The following is an 18,662-nucleotide window of genomic DNA, read 5'->3' as shown; positions in this document are numbered from 1 at the left end:
ACACAAAATGTTTGGCCAGTTCCAGGCATGTGCTAACTGTCCATCAAATGGTTATCAAGTGTGTGAGGAGAAGAAATGGCATGCCAGTCCTTAGCTTACTCACAAGGAAAGAACAGCTTTTGAATTCTACCAGACATTTAAAGAAGAACTAACTCTAATTCTTTTCAAACTATTTAAAACAATTCAAAGAGAGGGAATCCTCCCAAATTCTTTCTACGAAGCCAGCATCATCTTAATTCCTAAACCTGAAAAAGATGTAGCAGAGAAAGAGAATTACAGACCAATTTCCTTGAAGAACATAGATGCAAAAACCTTCAATAAAATTCTAGCCAATAGATTCCAACAACACATGAGAAAGACCATCCACCCAGACCAAGTGGGATTTATCCCTGGTATGCAGGGATGGTTTAACATTTGCATATCAATCAACGTGTTACACCACATTAACAAACTGCAGAAGAAAAACCATATGATTATCTCAATAGATTCAGAGAATACATTTGATAAAATACAACACCCTTTCATGATGAAAACTTTAAGCAAATTGGGTATAGAACGCACATTCCTCAACACAATCAAGGCAATTTATGACAAACCCATGGCCAGGATCATATTGAATAAGGAAAAGTTGGAAGCATTCCCACTGAGATCTGGTACCAGATAGGGATGCCTACTCTCACCATTGCTATTCAATATAGTACTGGAAGCTTTAGCCAGAGCCATTAGGCAAGAAAAAGAAATCAAAGGGATACAAATTGGGAAGGAAGAAGTTAAACTATCCCTCTTTGCAGACGATATGATTCTTTATTTAGGGGATCCAAAGATCTCCACTAAGAGACAATTGGAATTCATAGAAGAGTTTGGTAAAGTAGCAGGGTATAAAATCAATACACAAAAATCAACAGCCTTTGTATACACAGACAATGTCATGGCTGAGAAAGAACTTCTAAGACCAATCACATTCACAATAGCTACAAAAAAAAAAATCAAATACTTTGGAATATACTTAACCAAGGATGTCATAGATCTCTACAATGAGAATTACTAAACTTTAAAGAAAGAGATAGAAGAGGATACCAAAAAATGAAAAAAATCTTCCATGTTCATGGATTGGAAGAATCAATATAATCAAAATGTCCATTCTTCCAAAAGCAATCTATAGATTCAATGCAACACCAATCAAAATACCAAAGACATTCTTCTCAGATCTGGAAAAAATGATGCCAAAATTTATACAGAGGCACAGGAGGCCTCAAATAGCCAAAGCAATCTTGTACAACAAAAACAAAGCTGGAGGCATCACAATACCAGACTTCAGGACATACTACAGGGCAGTAGTTATCAAAACAGCATGGTACTGGTACAGAAACAGATGGATAGACCAGTGGAACAGAATAGAAACACCAGAAATTAATCCAAACATCTACAACCAACTTATATTTGATCAAGGATCTAAAACCAATTCCTGGAGCAAGGAGAGTCTATTCAACAAATGGTGCTGGGAAAACTGGATTTCCACATGCAGAAGTATGAAGCAAGACCCCTACCTTACAACTTACACAAAAATCCACTCAACAAGGATTAAAGATCTACAGCTACGACTTGACACCATCAAATTATTAGAGAACATCGGAGAAACCCCATAGGCAAAGACTTCTTGGAAAAGACCCCAGAGGCACAGGCAATCAAAGCCAAAATTAACAATTTGGATTACATCAAATTGAGAATTTTCTGTACTGCAAAAGAAACAGTCAGGAAAGTGAAGAGGCAACCAACAGAATGGGAAAAAATATTTGCAAATTATGCGACTGATAAAGGATTAATAACCAGAATTTACAAAGAGATCAAGAAACTCCACAACAACAAAACAAACAACCCACTTAAGAGATGGGCCAAGGACCTAAATAGACATTTTTCAAAAGAGGAAATCCAAATGGCCAACAGACACATGAAAAAATGTTCAGGATCACTAGCCATCAGGGAAATGCAAATCAAAACCACAATGAGGTTTCACCTCACCCCAATTAGAATGGCTCACATTCAGAAATCTACCCACAACAGATGCTGGTGAGGATGTTGGGAAAAAGGCACACTAATCCACTGTTGGTGGGAATGCAAACTGGTAAAGCCACTATAGAAGATGGTTTGGAGATACCTCAGAAATCTGAATATTAACCTACCATACAACCCAGCCATCCCACTCCTCAGAATTTACCCAAGGGAAATTAAATTGGCAAATAAAAGAGCTATCTGCACCTCAATGCTTATTGTAGTGCAGTTCACAAAAGCTAAGAAATGGAATCAACCTAAATGCCCATCAACAGAAGACTGGATAAAGAAATTATGGGATATGTACTCTATTGAATTCTTCACAGTGGTTAAAAATGAAATCTGGTCATTTGCAACAAAATGGAGGAATCTGGAAAGCATCATGCTGAGTGAAATAAGCCAGTCCCAAAGGAACAAATATCGTATGTTCTCCCTGATCTGTGACAACTAATTGAGCACCTAAAAGGAAACCTGTAGAAGTGAAACTGACACTACGAGAAGCAACGGCTTGATCTGCCCTTGTCCTGACTGTCGAGGAACAGCTACTATTTTATTCTTTTTAGTATTTTATTTTTCTACTTAATACCATTGGTTAAACTCTTTAATTAACACAGAATTATTTTTAGATGTTAAAATCCAACTGAAAGTTGATCCATGTTAAAATAAGAGTGGTAATAAGAAAGGGAGGCGATGTACAGTTCGGCATATGCTAACTGATCATAAAGATAAGATTAAGTGTCAAAGTGTCAAAGAACAGTGTCTGCTAATAATGATTGATAGAATTAAAAATGAGAGAACAGTCCAACATGGGAAGTGGGATACACAGCAGACTCATAGAATGGCAAATGCCCTAAACAGCACTCTGGCCTCAGAATCAGCCCTTCAGGCATTCAGATAGGGCTAAAAAGCCCATGAGAGTATTTCAGGCATGGAAAGCCAAGACACTGTAGCAAAAAATGACCTAAATGAAAGATGTCTGTGAGTGAGATCCCGGTGGAAAGAAGGGGCCATCAAAGAAGGAGGTAATTTTCTCTGAAGGGAGGAGAGAATTTCCACTTTGATTATGGCCTTGTCTAAATAAGATCAGAGTTTGGGGGTCTGGCACCATGGCTCACTTGGTTAATCCTCCGCCTGTGGCGCCGACATCCCATATGGGCACCAGTTTCTAGTCCCGGCTGCTCCTCTTCCAGTCCAGCTCTCTGCTGTGGCCTGGGAGGGCAGTGGAGGATGGCCCAAGTGCTTGGGCCCTGCACCTGCATGGGAGACCAGGAAGAAACACCTGATTCCTGGCTTCAGATCGGCGCAGCTCTGGCCATAGCAACCATTTGGGGGGTGAACCAATGGAAGGAAGACCTTTCTCTCTGTCTCTCTCACTGTCTAACTCTATCTGTCAAATAAATTAAAAAAAAAAAAACAAAAAACCAGAGTTGGTGAACTCAAGAGGCTTCCATACACTTGGCAGCTCATGACAAGAGCCTCGGGTGATTACTGACATCATAAATAAGAGTGTCAATTGTTAGATCAACAACAGGAGTCACTGTGCACTTGCTCCCTGTGTAGGACCTCTGTCCTTAATGTGTTGTACTATGCGAATTAACAGTAAAACTAGTATTCAAACAATACTTTGTACTTTGTGTGTCTGTGTGGGTGCAAACTGTTGAAATCTTTACTTAGTGTAGAGTTTATCTTCTGTATATAGAGATAATTAAAAATGAATCTTAATGAAGAATGGGATGGGAGAGGGAGTAGGAGATGGGATGGTTTGCGGGTGGGAGGGTGGTTATGGGGGGGAGAACCACTATAATCCAAAAGTTGTACTTTTAAAATTTATATTTATTAAATAAAAGTTCTATAAAAAAGAAAGTAATATCACTAGATGACTAATAAATTTGATAAACCTAGGCTGGGTAAATGAACCAATATTTAAGATTTTAAAAAGAAAGAAAGAACAGCAATGGAATTACTGTGTCTGGTGTCAATGGCTAAAAAGAAAAAAATGAAATCGGCTTCCTACTCATTTGTGATATGCCTTTGCCCCTCACCCAAATGTCAGTTAGGGGGCTCTGCTAAGTTAGCTCTCTCAGCTGTACATGAAAGTTCCATCCAGGGCTGTGCGGTAGAGGGTGGCTTCCCTCCTGCACGGGGAACTGTGGGCCCCAGCTATTAGAGACTGAGTGTCTGTGCTCCCTGCCCCCAGTTCATGAGCTGAGGCCCTAGCCCTCAGTGTGGCTGTGTTGGAAGAGGAAGTAATCAGAATTAAATGAGGTCAAAAGGGTGGAGCCCTCTTCTAGCAGGATTAGTGTCCTTGGAAGGGGTCTTCTCTGCCCTAAGGCTCCCAGGTTGTGATCCTTTGCTATGATAATCCCAGCTGATCAGGACACCAGTCAAATACTTCAGTGTACTTGAAAGAACCATAATCATCAGAAAAAAATATTATTTAGCCCTTGAACACCTTTAGTTTTTGTATTGAAGGGTTGAGTTCACCTGGGACCAGCACTGTGGTACAGTTGGTTCAGCTTCTGATTGTGAGATGGACATCCCATATCAGAGTGCCGGTTCAAGTCCCAGCTGCTCTGCTTCCGTCCAGTTCCCTGCTAAAGTGGCTATGAAGGCAGCAGATAATGGTCCAAGGGTCCCTGCTACCCACATGGGAGACCCAGCTGCAGTTCTTGGATCCTGGATTTGGCCTGTCCCAGCCCTGGCTGTTGGGGCCATTTGGAAAGTAGATCAACGGATAGATCTTTCCGTCTCGTGCTCCCTCATTCTGTCTCTGCCCCCCTATTTCTCTGCCTTTCAAATAAGTAAATAAAATTTTTGAAGATGCATAACATTCATAGCTTAGCATCCCTGACGTCTCAATAACAATTGACTGTATAATTAATCACATTCATGGTTGATAGCCCCCACTAGATGCTGCTGTTTACAGAATGGCTAAGAATATTGCAACATGCTCAATCAGAAACCACTTGACAGCAAACTAGCTCTTATAAGATTAAATACTTGAAAAGGAGACATTGGGTTAAAATCACTAAGACATATTTCAATGCTGGAATTTAAATACTCAGTTTAAAGATAGGCCAGCACCGCGGCTCAATAGGCTAATCCTCCGCTTTGCAGCACCGGCACACCAGGTTCTAGTCCCGGTCGGGGCACCGATCCTGTCCCGGTTGCCCCTCTTCCAGGCCAGCTCTCTGCTGTGGCCCGGGAAGGCAGTGGAGGATGGCCCAAGTGCTTGGGCCCTGCACCCCATGGGAGACCAGGAGAAGCACCTGGCTTCTGCCATCGGATCAGCGCGGTGCGCCGGCCGCAGCACGCCTACCGCGGTGGCCATTGGAGGGTGAACCAACGGCAAAAGGAAGACCTTTCTCTCTGTCTCTCTCTCTCACTGTCCACTCTGCCTGTCAAAAAAATAAAAAATAAAATAAAATAAAAAATAAAGATAACAAGTGTGTCTTTTGAAGGAACATTGCCCTAAGGGAGGACTCCTTCAGACAGATCCTACGTTCCTACCTTTGATATTTTTTAAAAATGTGTTGTGTTGTTGCTCCTACATTGCGAACTGATATAAGTGTGACTGGCAGGCACTGTCGCTTAAAGTGGCTGAAAATAAGCCGTGCACAGAGCCAAGCGCATCACCTGCAGGGCGCTAAAGAAAGAGTCACACAGCCTCACAGATGAGACGCCCGCCAGCTCTGTCCCAAAGCCCCATGTCACAGCCACTCCAAGGACATGGGCTCCGTCTTCTATATCCAAACAGTGCTATTCATTCATCGCTGAAACCCTGAAGCATTTTCAACCTTGGCTTTGGGGCTGAGCATTTCAGTGTGGCATATAAAGCTCCTTTGATTTTTCTCTGGATACGAAATCTTCCAGCCTTTGCTCACTAGCAAGTTAGGGCTAGGGAGAAAAGATACATTGCTGATCTCCTGAGTGTCAGTACAACCGGAAACAAGACCAAATGCACACAGGAACGCTCCCAAATAAGTATGAAAAACGTCGATGATAGGTAACCAGTCTTTCAGACAATCTGATGATATGCATGGCTAAGCTGGGTGTTGCACTTTCTCCATAGTCCTACCCATATGACAAATTTGTGATTTTTATTATTTAAAAGAAGTGGTGCAAATTTATAGGGCAAAGTCAGTAGAAAGAAAAAACATGGAAGGACCAATTTGTATTCCATAAAACGCTCTTCTGAGCTTTGCATAAACTAAAACATGATGTATGTGTTGACCTTACCTGAGGTTGAAATTGTCATCTACCACCGGAAGAGATGAAGAGCCAAAGTTCTAGAAGGCAGAAAAAACTTATTCAATCTCCTGAGCGCCTTCCATGTGCCACTCTCTGGGCACTGGACTCAACAGTGACGAGAACAGACACCTGTCTTGATGGACTTGCATCCTAGCGGGAGAAGAAACAGTAAGTAAATAACAGGAGAACGTATTTGATGTTCTGAAACAACCAAGTCATTCCACAGAGCTAAGCACAACTCAACGTGTCTTCAGCAAACTTTGGTAATGAATGGCACCAGACAGCTCATGATGGGCCGCGTGATAGGACCAGCACTTGTCTGTCCCCGCCTCTTTTCTCAGATCCTGGATGTTGCCTAAGAACCCTTCTTAGCCAACTCTGCAGGTTCCCTATCAATCAGGTCACTTGTCTAAGAAATAAATGCCATTCCTGATACCCGGAATGCAGCTCTGCATGAGCCGCTGTGGTCTGAACATTTATGTCCCCTCTAAATTTGTGTTGATATCTAATCTGCCTTGGAAATTGGGATCCGTGCCCCTGTAAAATGAGGCCTAAGAAAGACCATTGGCCTCTCTCATCTACCACACAAGCGCCATCTTTGGAGCAAGAAATGAACCCTCACCAGATCCCTAATCCATGGGCACCTTGATCTTAGAAATGTAGGCAATCCATTTCTGTTGTTTATAAATGTCCCAGTCCAATGTATTTCACTATAGCCAACAGAATGGACTAAGACTCTAGGTTTCAAGTTTAGTTCTCAGTGGACCATCCAGAAAATTTTATAGCCAGCTTGAAAAGCCATGACTCTTGTCTTGATAATTTACATTGATTCGTGAGATGAGGTTTTGTTTAAAAATCTTTCCAAGGGGTGAGCATTGTGACACAGCATGTTGAGCTGCCACTTGGGACACCAGTGGCCCATAATGGAAGAGCCTTGGTTGAGTCCTGGCTACTCTGCTTCTCATCCAGATTCCCGCTAATGTTCCTGGGAGACAACAGGTGATGGCCAAGTACTTGGGCCCCTGCTAGTCACATGGGAGATCCAGATGGAGTTTCTGACTCCTGGCTTTGGTATGGCCCAGGCTCAACTGTCGCAGACATTTTGTGGAGTGGACAAGAAGGTGGGAGATCTCTCTCTGTGTCACTCTATTTTTCAAATCAATCAATCAATCACTTTTTAAAAAAAATAGTCAACTGTTTTGGAAAATTTCTTTGGGAGGTTAGAAAATGATCTCGGAATTTCTAAATTTAAGATACTGTTCTAGGGGGTGGACTTGATCTCAGTAGTGGGATTCCCACAGCCCACACCAGAGTCCCTGGTTCCAGGTCCTGGCTCTGCTTCCAATCCAGTTTCTGCCTAATATGCACCCTGAAAAGCAGCAGCGATGGTCCCTGCCACCCACATGGTAGTCCTGGATGCAGCTCTGGGCTCATAGCTTCAGCTTGGCCCAACCCTGGCTGCTGCAGGAATTTGGAGAGTGAACCAGGAGATGGAAGATCTCTTCCCTCTCTCTCTCTCTTCCAAATTAATTAATTACTTTTTTAAAAATTTGTTTATTTATTTGACAGAGTTACAGAGTGAGAAGGAAAGACAGAGAGACAAAGAGAGAGATCTTCCATCTGCTGGTTCATTCCCTAGATGGCCACAACAGTCAGCACTGGGCCAGGCTGGAGCCAGGGGCTTCATTCACGTCTCCCATAAGGGTGGCAGGGGCAGACACACTTGGGCCATCCTAAAGAGCAATCCTAAAATGCATGTGGAACCACAAAAGACCCAGAATAGCTAAAGCAATCCTAAGCAAAATAAAAACCAAGTTGAGTCATCACAATACCTGATTTCAAAGCATACTACAAAGCTAAGGTAATTACGAGAGTGTTGTTATAAAAGCCAACATATAGATCAATGAAACAGAATATAGAGCCCAGAAATTCATCCCAGCACATGCGGCTGAATGATTTTTGACAAATGTGCCATGAAGATACCCTGGAGAAAGGACAAACTTTTCAAATAAAAGTTGCTGACAATAGCGCACATTCATATTTAGAAGAATGGAATTGAATTTCTACCTCTCACCATACAGAAAAATCAGCTCAAGATGGATCAAAGACCCAAGTGTAAGATCTGAAACTACAAAATTGCTAAAAGAAAAACTTAAGGGATGGGCTGGTGCTGTGGCATAGCAGTTAAAGCCATCACCTGCAGTGCTGGCATCCCATATGGGCGCCAGTTCAAGTCCCGGCTGCTCCACTTCCAAGCCAGCTCTCTGCTATGGCCTGGGAAAGCAGTGGAAGATGTCCCAAGTCCTTGGGCTCCTGTACCTGCTTGGGAGACCTGGAAGAAGCTCCTGACTCCTGGCTACAGGTTGGCTGGAGCTGCACCCATTTGGGGAGTGAGTCAGCCGGATGCAAGATCTCTCCCTCTCTCTGTCTCTCTCTCCCTCCCCCCTCTCTCTCTGCCTCTCTGTAATTTCTTTCAAATTTGCCTTTCAAATAAATAAATAAATCTTGAAAAAAAATAAAAAAGAAGCATCCAACAAAATGAGAAAATATTTGCAGGCTATTTATCCAACAAAGAGTTAATATCCAAAATATATCAGGAACTCAAAAAAACTCAACACTCAAAATCCAGTTAAGAAATGGGCAAAGGACCAGAATAGACATTTCTCAAAAGCAGAAATACAAATGGGCAAAAAATATATGAAAAAAAAACCTCAAATCATTAGCCATCAGGGAAATGCAAAACCACAATGAGATAGCGCTTCACCCCTGTTAGAATGGCTATTATAAAAATTACAGAAAGTAATAAATGCTGACAAGGATGTAGAGAAAGGGTAACTCTTATACACTGTTGGTGAGGATTCAAATTAGTACAGCCACTATGAAGAACGGTATAGCAATTTCTGAAAAAACTAGAAACACAACTACCATATGTATGATCCAGAAATCCCATTATTGGGTATATATCAAAAAGACATGCATCAGTGTATCAAGGAGATACTTGCTCTACCACGTTTATTGCAGCACATATATACACATATATGATTATATATATATATATATATATATATATATATATATGATGGAATTCTATTCAGCCATTAAAAGGAATGAAATTCTGTTAGTTGCAGCAAGATGGATGGAACTGGAGGACATATTTTAAGCAAAATAAACTAGACACAGAAGGGCAAATATCACACATTCTGCCTCTTATATAGGAGCTTTAAAAAGAAAACTTCAATCTGACCACAGACTTGATTACTAGAAACTGAGACTTCCTCTACGGAAGTTTAGATTTAAAAAAAAAAAATCAGGGGAAGGAGTGTGTGACGCATTAAATATGACAAATATATCATGCTAATATGAGATGTTACTAATAGGGGAAGCTTGGTATGGCATATGAGTGTGACAAGTACATCATACTAGTATAAGATACCAACAGTAGAAGCTGGAGTGGGTATAGGGGAACTCTTCGCACTAGTTCACAATTTCTCTTTTGTAAATTTGAAACTATACTGAAATGAAAATCTTAACGAATAACAAGCAAGGCTAGTTGACAAGTCATCGAAATGGTCCACAGAGTAGTTCATGGGGCCTGATCCAAGAAGGTGAGGGTGGAGACAAGGGACAGGTACATGTCTGGGGAGCAGAGCCAAAAACTGGGAGCAACCTCTCAATGGTAAATGGGTAAACAAACTGCAATATATTCATACAATAGCGTGCTATTCAGTGATGTAGCCACACAACGACATGGATGAATCTTAAAAGTGTATTGTTAGGTGAATAAACTAGTCTGAAAGGCCATATCCTGTAGGACTGAATTCTGTTACATTCTAGAAAAAGCAAAACTATAGCGATGGTAAACTAAGAGGTAAAAGGTGTGGCTAAAAGGTAAGGATAAATGGGGCTTTGTTTATTTGTTACAGGAATCTTTCAGCCACCCACCCATTCCTACATGCACAAGAATTCTGACTTTCAGAATCAAGTTTATCTGAATGTTTGCCGCTGTGTCTACAAAGTCATAACTACCCTTGGACAATACATCAATACAATAGTACCTGCCCTAGAGACTGATTGCCAAACCTTTACTGACTTGTGTTTATAGCGAAAGACAAATTATAATTGTTTTTGCTAACTGGATATTAGCAAGAAAATAAGTTGATATCCAGGTAACACAAGAGTACTTTAAACAATTTTCAGAAAAATGAAAATAAAAGATAAATTTATTTCAATGTAAAAAATTTCAAAATCCATGCATACGTCTTCAAAAAGTTCACGGAAAAAGTATATTATGAAAAAGCTATGCATGGATTTCTAAGCTTTTTTGCACCAAAATAAACATTTTTTATTTCTATTTTTTCCATGACATTTGTGAAGCATCCTTGTGTATCCTGTTGACCCCACTCCCAGGGCAGTTGATGAGAACAGGAGAAAGATTCCTAGTCAGACTTGACCAGCCAGAGTATCACTCCGGGAACTTGGAAGTGGAATTCTCCTCAAGCCAAAGGAATATTTGAGATGGGACATGGGGTCAAGCTGGACTGGGTGGTAAAGTGGCTACCGAAGCTCATTATCCCCCTTGCAGGATAGATGCTGCCTAGTCATGGCTGAGTTCATCTCCAGGAACTGCCTTGCCCAAAAGATGCCACTTTGTCCAGAGATGTGCTCTGTGCTCGGAACAGCCAGCCTCCAGGGCTGGTCAAGATGAGAATTCACAGGTCTAGCCCCACTTGCCTAGAGCTCCCTGCAGAGGGGCTGTTGCCATTGCACCATGGTTTGACTGCCCAGTGCCCAATTCTTCCTTCACCCCTTTATAGGTACTCTTCCCAAGGACACTCTCAGCAAATTTTCTGCACAAAACTGTTCATCTGAGAGTCTGGAATCCAGAGTATCTGCTCTAAGGCACTGGCTATGTTTGAGGCAGAGCAAAAAAAAAAGCTGATTTGCAGATAAAGGAGACTAAGAAAGCTGGGTAGAGAATATTAGCTGTCACTCAGGGAACCCACAAATAAGGGCAGATGGAGATTCTTCCTGCTGGTCCTCTCGTTCTTGGTTTAGTTCCTCAAAAGTTTCCTGCCCAAGCTCCCTGGGCAATCCAAGCTCCTATCCAACAAATTCCCCCTTTTGTCTTGAGCCGGTCTGAATGGATTCTTTTCCTTGCAAGTCAAACAGCCCCATCGATTTTGTCTGTTCAATCCATTATATTAGGTAGCAACGCTAACTGGCTCAAAGACCGCACTCTAGGGAGAGACAGTGTATGCACGAACAAGGGGTTTTCAGAACATTTTATGAAAACACTATGCATGGCTTTAAAAAGTTTTTGCACCAAAAGAAATGTATCACTTTCTATTATTACTTTCACTTTATTTTAAAGACAGAGAGACCGAGAGGCAGACAAAGAGAGATCTTCCATTGACTGGTTCACTCTCCAAATGCCCAGGGCTGGCCCAGGCCAAAGCCAGGAACTTGGAACTTAACCCTGTCTCCCACTTGGGTGGCAGAGACCCAAGTACTTGGGACTTGAGTCACCTGCTGCCTCCCAGGTGCACATTAGCAGGAAGCCGGATTGGAATTGGAAAAGCAGAGACTTGAATGGGGGCACTCCAATACAGGATGTATCCCAAATGGAACTTAAAACCAAAACTACACCAAAAACCCATCCTAAGAAATGTATCTTTTAATTCCATTTTTTTTTTAACCAACTTTTTGAAGGACACTCTCGTATCTCAGTGCTCCGCAGCTGTTCATGTTTACTCGGTCACCTCTAACTCCCAGCCCCCATGGATATGATCTCTCCTCAGTGTCATGGCAAACGAATCAGCAGCTGATTTAAATTTAGATCAAGTCCACAGCATCTCATAAAACCCCTTCCTCCCTTTCTCCTCATCCTCTACCTCTTTATTATCTTGTATTTCCTCCATTTTTCTCCTTGCCTTGCTCTTAGCTCCCTACCCTTCTCTCCCAAGCCATCACAGGCTCCCCTCCCTTCCTCTCCTCCTACCACTATCCTTCTATCCCTTCCTATACAGTGCTCCTCCTACTGTCTCTGGGCTGTGGGGAATGAAGGGGTTGGCTAAGGGCAAAGATCAAGTAGAGGGTGAGAGAACAGAGAGAATTTTGTTAACAGGCAAGGGAATGATGGGTAATATATGTAAAATATTTCATCAACAGCTGTATACTAACTATATATGCATGGTATGATTAAAATGAAATCAGGAGCAGTTATTTTTATTAGGTTTATAGTATTTTATAGATTTATTTATTTTTATATATTTGAAAGGAAGATTCAGTGAGAGAGAGAGAGAGATCTTCCATCCACTGGTTCACTCCCCATGTGGCTGCAAAGATCAGCAAGGGCTGGGCCAGGCCAAAGTCAGGATTCAGGAATTCCAGCTCTCCCATGTAGGTGGCAGGGACTCAGCACTTGCACCATCCTCCATGGCCTCCCCAAGTGCATTAGCAAGGAGCTGGAGCAGAGTGGAGCAGCCAGGACTCCAACCGGCACTCATGTGGGATGCCAGTTTCACAGGTGCAGCCCCCGTTTATAGCATTTTTACAGTTAAAGTTCAGAAGTCGGAGGATGACAGAAAAATGAGAAATAGAAACACCCAAGGTGGAATCTTGATTATCTATTGTTGTGAATGGCTGAAATTAATTGCCCAATCTCCATAAACTACATAACCACCCTAAATACACAGAATCCCAGGCCTCATCAAGAAAGTAGAGGCTTCAGATAAGAACTTTATCTTGCAACTGTGAGGAAGAAAACAGTTCTTATCTACTTAAGTTCACCCTCTTTCCCTTCCAGTGAGTAGAGAAGGCCTCCTTTCTCTTACCCAGGCCCCTTCATTTACCTGTGCTTTATGCTCTATCCACTACACCAGCCTGGTGATGATTTCACTATCAATTATTTCTATTCTGTCTTTAATGTGCAACTTCTCACTCTCATCTGGAATCTTTGTATTTGAAAACCATTTAAAAATAGATTTATTTGTTTATTTGAAAGGTAAGTAACAAACACAGAGAAAGGCAGAAAGAGAGGGAGAGAGAGAGATCTTCCATTAGCCTGGTCTACTCCCAATATGGCTGCCACAGCCCACGTTGGACCAGGCCAAAGCCAGGAACTAGGAACTTCATCCGGGTCTCCCACATGGGTGGCCATCTCCCACTGCTTTCCTAGGTGCATTAGCAAGGAGCTGGATCAGAAGCAGAGCAGCCAGGACTCGAACCAGCACTGTGACTTAGGATGCCACTACCGAAAGCAATGGCTGAACCCACTGTGCCACAACACTGTCCCCCACAATCTAATAATCTTTGAAAAATTCAAGTGTTTCTCAGTCAAAATCTGTGTCCAAAAGTTGTGATTCAGTATGTTATGTCTTAATATTCACACTTTATGGCTGGCGCCGCGGCTCAATAGGCTAATCCTCCACCTGCAGTGCCGGCACACGGGGTTCTAGTCCCGGTTGGGGCGCTGGATTCTATCCCGGTTGCCCCTCTTCCAGGCCAGCTCTCTGCTGTGGCCCAGGAGTGCAGTGGAGGATGGCCCAAGTGCTTGGGCCCTGCACCCACATGGGAGACCAGGAGAAGCACCTGGCTCCTGGCTTCAGATCAGCGCAGTGCACCGGCCATAGCGCACTGGCCTCAGCAGCCATTGGAGGGTGAACCAACGGCAAAAGGAAGACCCTTCTCTCTGTCTCTCACACTGTCCACTCAGCCTGTTAAAAAATATATATATATATATATATATATATATTCACACTTTATTTACAAATCCCTATTGGTTTTCCACTTTACTATGTTTCTCAATTCCATATTCCTCATTTACTGCCTCCCTGTCCCTTTTCTCCTATTCCAAAGCAAACTGCTCAGCAGGGTTGTCTTGCTCACTCTCTTCATTTTTTTATGAACGCCCCATCACGCCATTCAGATAGACCTCTGAGGCCATTCATGCTGCTGAAGCTGGGGGTAGCAAGCAAGATGCTGGGTTGGGGTGCCCACATCCCATATCGCTGTGCCTGGGTTAGACTCCAGGCCCCATTGCAAATTCCAGCTTCCTGTTCAGGTGATGTCACAAGTGCTCGGGTCCCTGCCACCCATGTGGGAGACCTTGATCCACTTCCAAGCTCCTGGTCCCAGCCTGGCCCAGCCCTGTTACTGCTGACAACTGGGGAGTGGAGCAGCTGATGGGAGATCTCTCTCTCTCTCTCTCTCTCTCTCTCTCTCTCTGATAAATAAGTAAATAAATGAATGAAAAATGTTGTCTCAGTCTGCACCAGACCTGTCCTTTCAACATCTCTGGACGTCACTGTCTGTTCCTTCCCTGCCGTGTGACTTCACACTGGCTTCTCTTACCCTTTCCAGCCCCTCCTCCACCTCCTTTGCCACCTCTGCTTCCTCTTCGGTGGATTCCTGGAAGCTTAGCCCAGGGCCCCTCCTTCACCCCACTCCTTCCTCTCTCTAAGCAATCTCCTGGTTCACCACCCATATGTCCATGACTCAAAAGGCATATCCCAGGCCCGCCATTGTGGTGCAGAGGGTAAAGCCATTGCCTACAATGCTGGCATCCCATATGAGCACTGGTTCATATGTTGGCTGCTCTACTTCCGATCCAGCTCCCTGCTAATGGCCTGGGAAAAGCAGAGGAAGGTGCTTGAGTGTTTGGGCTCCTGTACTCACATGGGAGACTGGGTGAAACTCTTGCAATTGTGGCCAACTAGGGAGTGAGCCAGCAGATGGAAGATCTCTGTGTGTATGTGTGTGTGTACCCCTAGTCCCTATCCCTCTGCAACTCTTGCAAATAAATCAATAAATCTTTTTTTAAACATGTATATTCCTAACTCTAAACCCGTACCTCTCTTCTGAGCAACAGACCCTTACACACACTTCTCTACTTGAAGTCTTCACTTGGATGGTCCAAAGGCTTGGCAACCTGGGTTTGCTCAGAGCAAAACGTATCACCTTTCTCTGCCCTACTCTGCCTGTGTCTGTCACCACAACCCTGTCAACTGCCTTGGAGACAGCTCTCAAGTGGGTCCACTTCTTGGTCTTTCCACTGCCACCAAAGCCAGACCACTATAATCTCTCAGGCCAGCTCAGACATCTACCCTCCTGCCTCCAGCCTCTTCTTCATCTGATCAGTTCCCCAAATTACAACCAGAGTGATTCTTCCAAGCACAAACCCTACCACCTTGCCAGCTTTAAATACTGTTTTTTTTTTTTTTTTTTTTTGACAGGCAGAGTGAACAGTGAGAGAGAGAGACAGAGAGAAAGGTCTTCCTTTGCCGTTGGTTCACCCTCCAATGGCCACCGCGGCCAGCGGATCTCGCTGATCCGAAGCCAGGAGCCGGGTGCTTCTCCTGGTCTCCCATGCGGGTGCAGGGCTCAAGCACTTAGGCCATCCTCCACTGCCTTCCCGGGCCATAGCAGAGAGCTGGCCTGGAAGAGGGGCAACCGGGACAGAATCCGGCACCCCAACCAGGACTAGAACCCAACGTGCCGGCGCCGCAAGGCGGAGGATTAGCCTGTTAAGCCATGGCGCCAGCCTACAGCTTTAAATACTATTTAACATATTCTCCCGGCTCTTAGGATGACAGAGCCAGCCTTGACATTGTCCATGTGATCCTAATCTTGTCTGCCACTTGGCCGTCCCCACCCGTAGCCCAGCCTCTCAGCAGCTGCTGCTGCTGCTTCTGTTTGAAAACGCTTTCTCCAGGCCAGCGCCGTGGCTCACTTGGTTAATCCTCCGCCTGCAGCGCCGGCATCCCATATAGGCACCGGGTTCTAGTTCCAGCTGCTCCTCTTCCAGGCCAGCTCTCTGCTGTGGCCCGGGAGGGCAGTAGAGGATGGCCCAAGTGCTTGGGCCCTGCACCCGCATGGGAGACCAGGAGGAAGCACCTGGCTCCTGGCTTCGGATCGGTGCAGCGTGGCCACTTGGGGGGTGAACCAACGGAAGGAAGAACTTTCTCTCTCTCTCTCTCACTGTCTAACTGTATCTGTCAAATAAAAAAAAAAAAATGAAAACGCTTTCTCATATCCACACTCCTCTCTGCATGGCTGCCGTTGTAATCTTAGCCCTGCCTTTGGTCTGGACTGTCACCACGGCCTGCTGAGTGATCTCTCTCTCTGCTTCTTCTCTTGCCTTGTCGAACTGAGATTTCAGACAATCGCCAACCAGTATGATGGTTTATGGCATAAGTCGAATCCTGCACAGTCACTAAAACCTCCCAGGAGCTCCCCGTTACAACTGGAATAAAACCCCAAAGTCCCCAGTGCTGACCACAAGACCCAACTTAATCCAGTTTCTTTTTTAAAAAAAATTATTTATTTATTTGAATGGCAGAGTTACAGAGAGGCTGAGGCAGAGAGAGAGAGAGAGAGAGAGAGAGAGAGAGAGAGATCTTCCATTCACTGGTTCACTCCTCAAACGGCCTCAATGGCTGGAGCTGTGCGGACCTGAAGCCGGGAGCCAGGAGCTTCCTTCAGGTCTCCCACGTGGGTGCAGGGTCCCGAGCACTTGGGCCATCTTCCACTGCTCTCCCAGGCCATTAGCAGGGAGCTGGATTGGAAGCAGAGCAGCCGTGCCCATGTGGCATGCCGGTGCTGCAGGCAGAGACATAGCCTACTATGCCACAGCGCAGGCCCCAGGAATGGGGTTTGAGGGAAATCAAAATGTGATGGAGAGGGAGCGAAAGGTGTGAAGACAGCATTGTTGTATTAATTATGGTCACTGAGGAAGAACTGGTAAGTGGCGCCTGGGTCCGGGCTAAATGACATGAGACGTGAGACTGTGTGGGATTTCTGGGTGAGACTATTCCACACAGAAGGAACAGCCCTTTTAACGGCTCAGCCTTAGGGAAGCACTTGAGGTTCTGGACACACAGCACGGCAGCGAGTGTGTTAGGGGGAGAGGGAGGGGGGTGGGTAGGAGGTGAGTGACATGGGAAGCTGTGGCAAGGCTCTGCAGTATTACACAGAAAGTAAAAAGCGAGCCACGGATCGGAGAGGGACTTTCTTGGACGAGGAGGTGTGGTCAGGCGCCGCCTCTTTGCAAACTTATCACAAAGGGCAGCCAACCACTCCAAGAAGAGGAAGAGCAAGAAAGGTGTTGGAAAAGGAACGCAGAGAGGTTGGAGAGAAGGCAGGCCAGTGTGAGTGTAACGGGCTGTGACACCGTGTGAGGGCAGAGAGATAATCAGAAACTGGATTGGGCTGCCACTGTGGCCTATAGAGTAAAAGTACTGCCTGCAGTGCCGGCACCTCATATGGGCACTGGCTTCGGATCAGCCCAGCTGCAGCAGTTGCAGCCATCTGGGGAGTGAACCAGCAGGTGGAAGACGTCCTCTCTCTCTCTCTCTCTCTCTCTCTCTCTCTCTCTCCCCATCCCCCATAACTCTACCTCTCAAATAAATAAATAAAATCTTAAAAAATAAAAAAGCCCATTCTTGACATGTTAAGCAGGCATGGATTTACTGTCCATTGTTTTGTGCCAATCAGAATGCGCCATCCGGGAGAGCAGGAATTCCGTTTTTTGAACTACCGTTTTCACTGTTCTTAGAAGACTTGGTGCTCAACAGTTTCTTGTTCAATAAGCGCCTGAACAGATTCTCCTCCTAATGTACGGACTGAATGTCGATGTCTTCCCCTTCCCCGCATGCCTCTGGGTGCACAACTGTACCCCCCCCCCCCAATAAAAAGGAGATCCGTGCAACCCCGTTTGCTAACCACAACCGATGCTAACTCCCCAGCCACTTCTCTCCCCGGAGACGGCACTGCCAACACTCACAGGCTATTTCTCGTGCGCCTCTTGCTACCACAACCGCGGGTCCGCCACCTATTTCTGGGGATTGAGTAGGTGGCCCGGGCTGGGGTGCTCCACTCGCACCCCAGGGAGAGCGGCTAGCTGAGGGCGAGGCGCGCGCCACTGGACGGCGGGGCCCCGGGCCTGCGCCCCCGCAGACCTGCGCCTGGCGCCCCGGGGCGCGCCGAGCCGGAAGCCTTGCTCCCCTGGCGCAGCCGAGGCCTCAAGCAAACACTTAGGAAGACCGTTGCAAAAGAAACCGGCTTCCTCGCCGACCGTGGAGCCTGCCCGTGGCCCCTCGGGTTCCAAAATTTCGAGGTTAGGACGATGGCTGCGTTGGCCAAGGGCCGCGCCGGAGAGCCGCGCCCGGTGCCAGCCAAGGAGGCGCGACCCCGGGTCAGAGGGCGAAAAGCGGCTTCGGACTCCGGGAGCCCGCGGCTCCCACTCGTGCCCGCGGCTGCGTCTCCACCCAGGGGCTCCTCGCCGCTCCGTGCGAGGCGCCACCCCTCTGCGCCCTGCGTGGGGAGGGCAGGGTGACACCACTTCCTCCCCGAGGCCGCCGACC

This window comes from Lepus europaeus, chromosome 14 (assembly GCF_033115175.1).
Source record: "Lepus europaeus isolate LE1 chromosome 14, mLepTim1.pri, whole genome shotgun sequence".
Lineage (NCBI taxonomy): Eukaryota > Metazoa > Chordata > Mammalia > Lagomorpha > Leporidae > Lepus > Lepus europaeus.
This window is presented reverse-complemented; position numbering follows the sequence as displayed.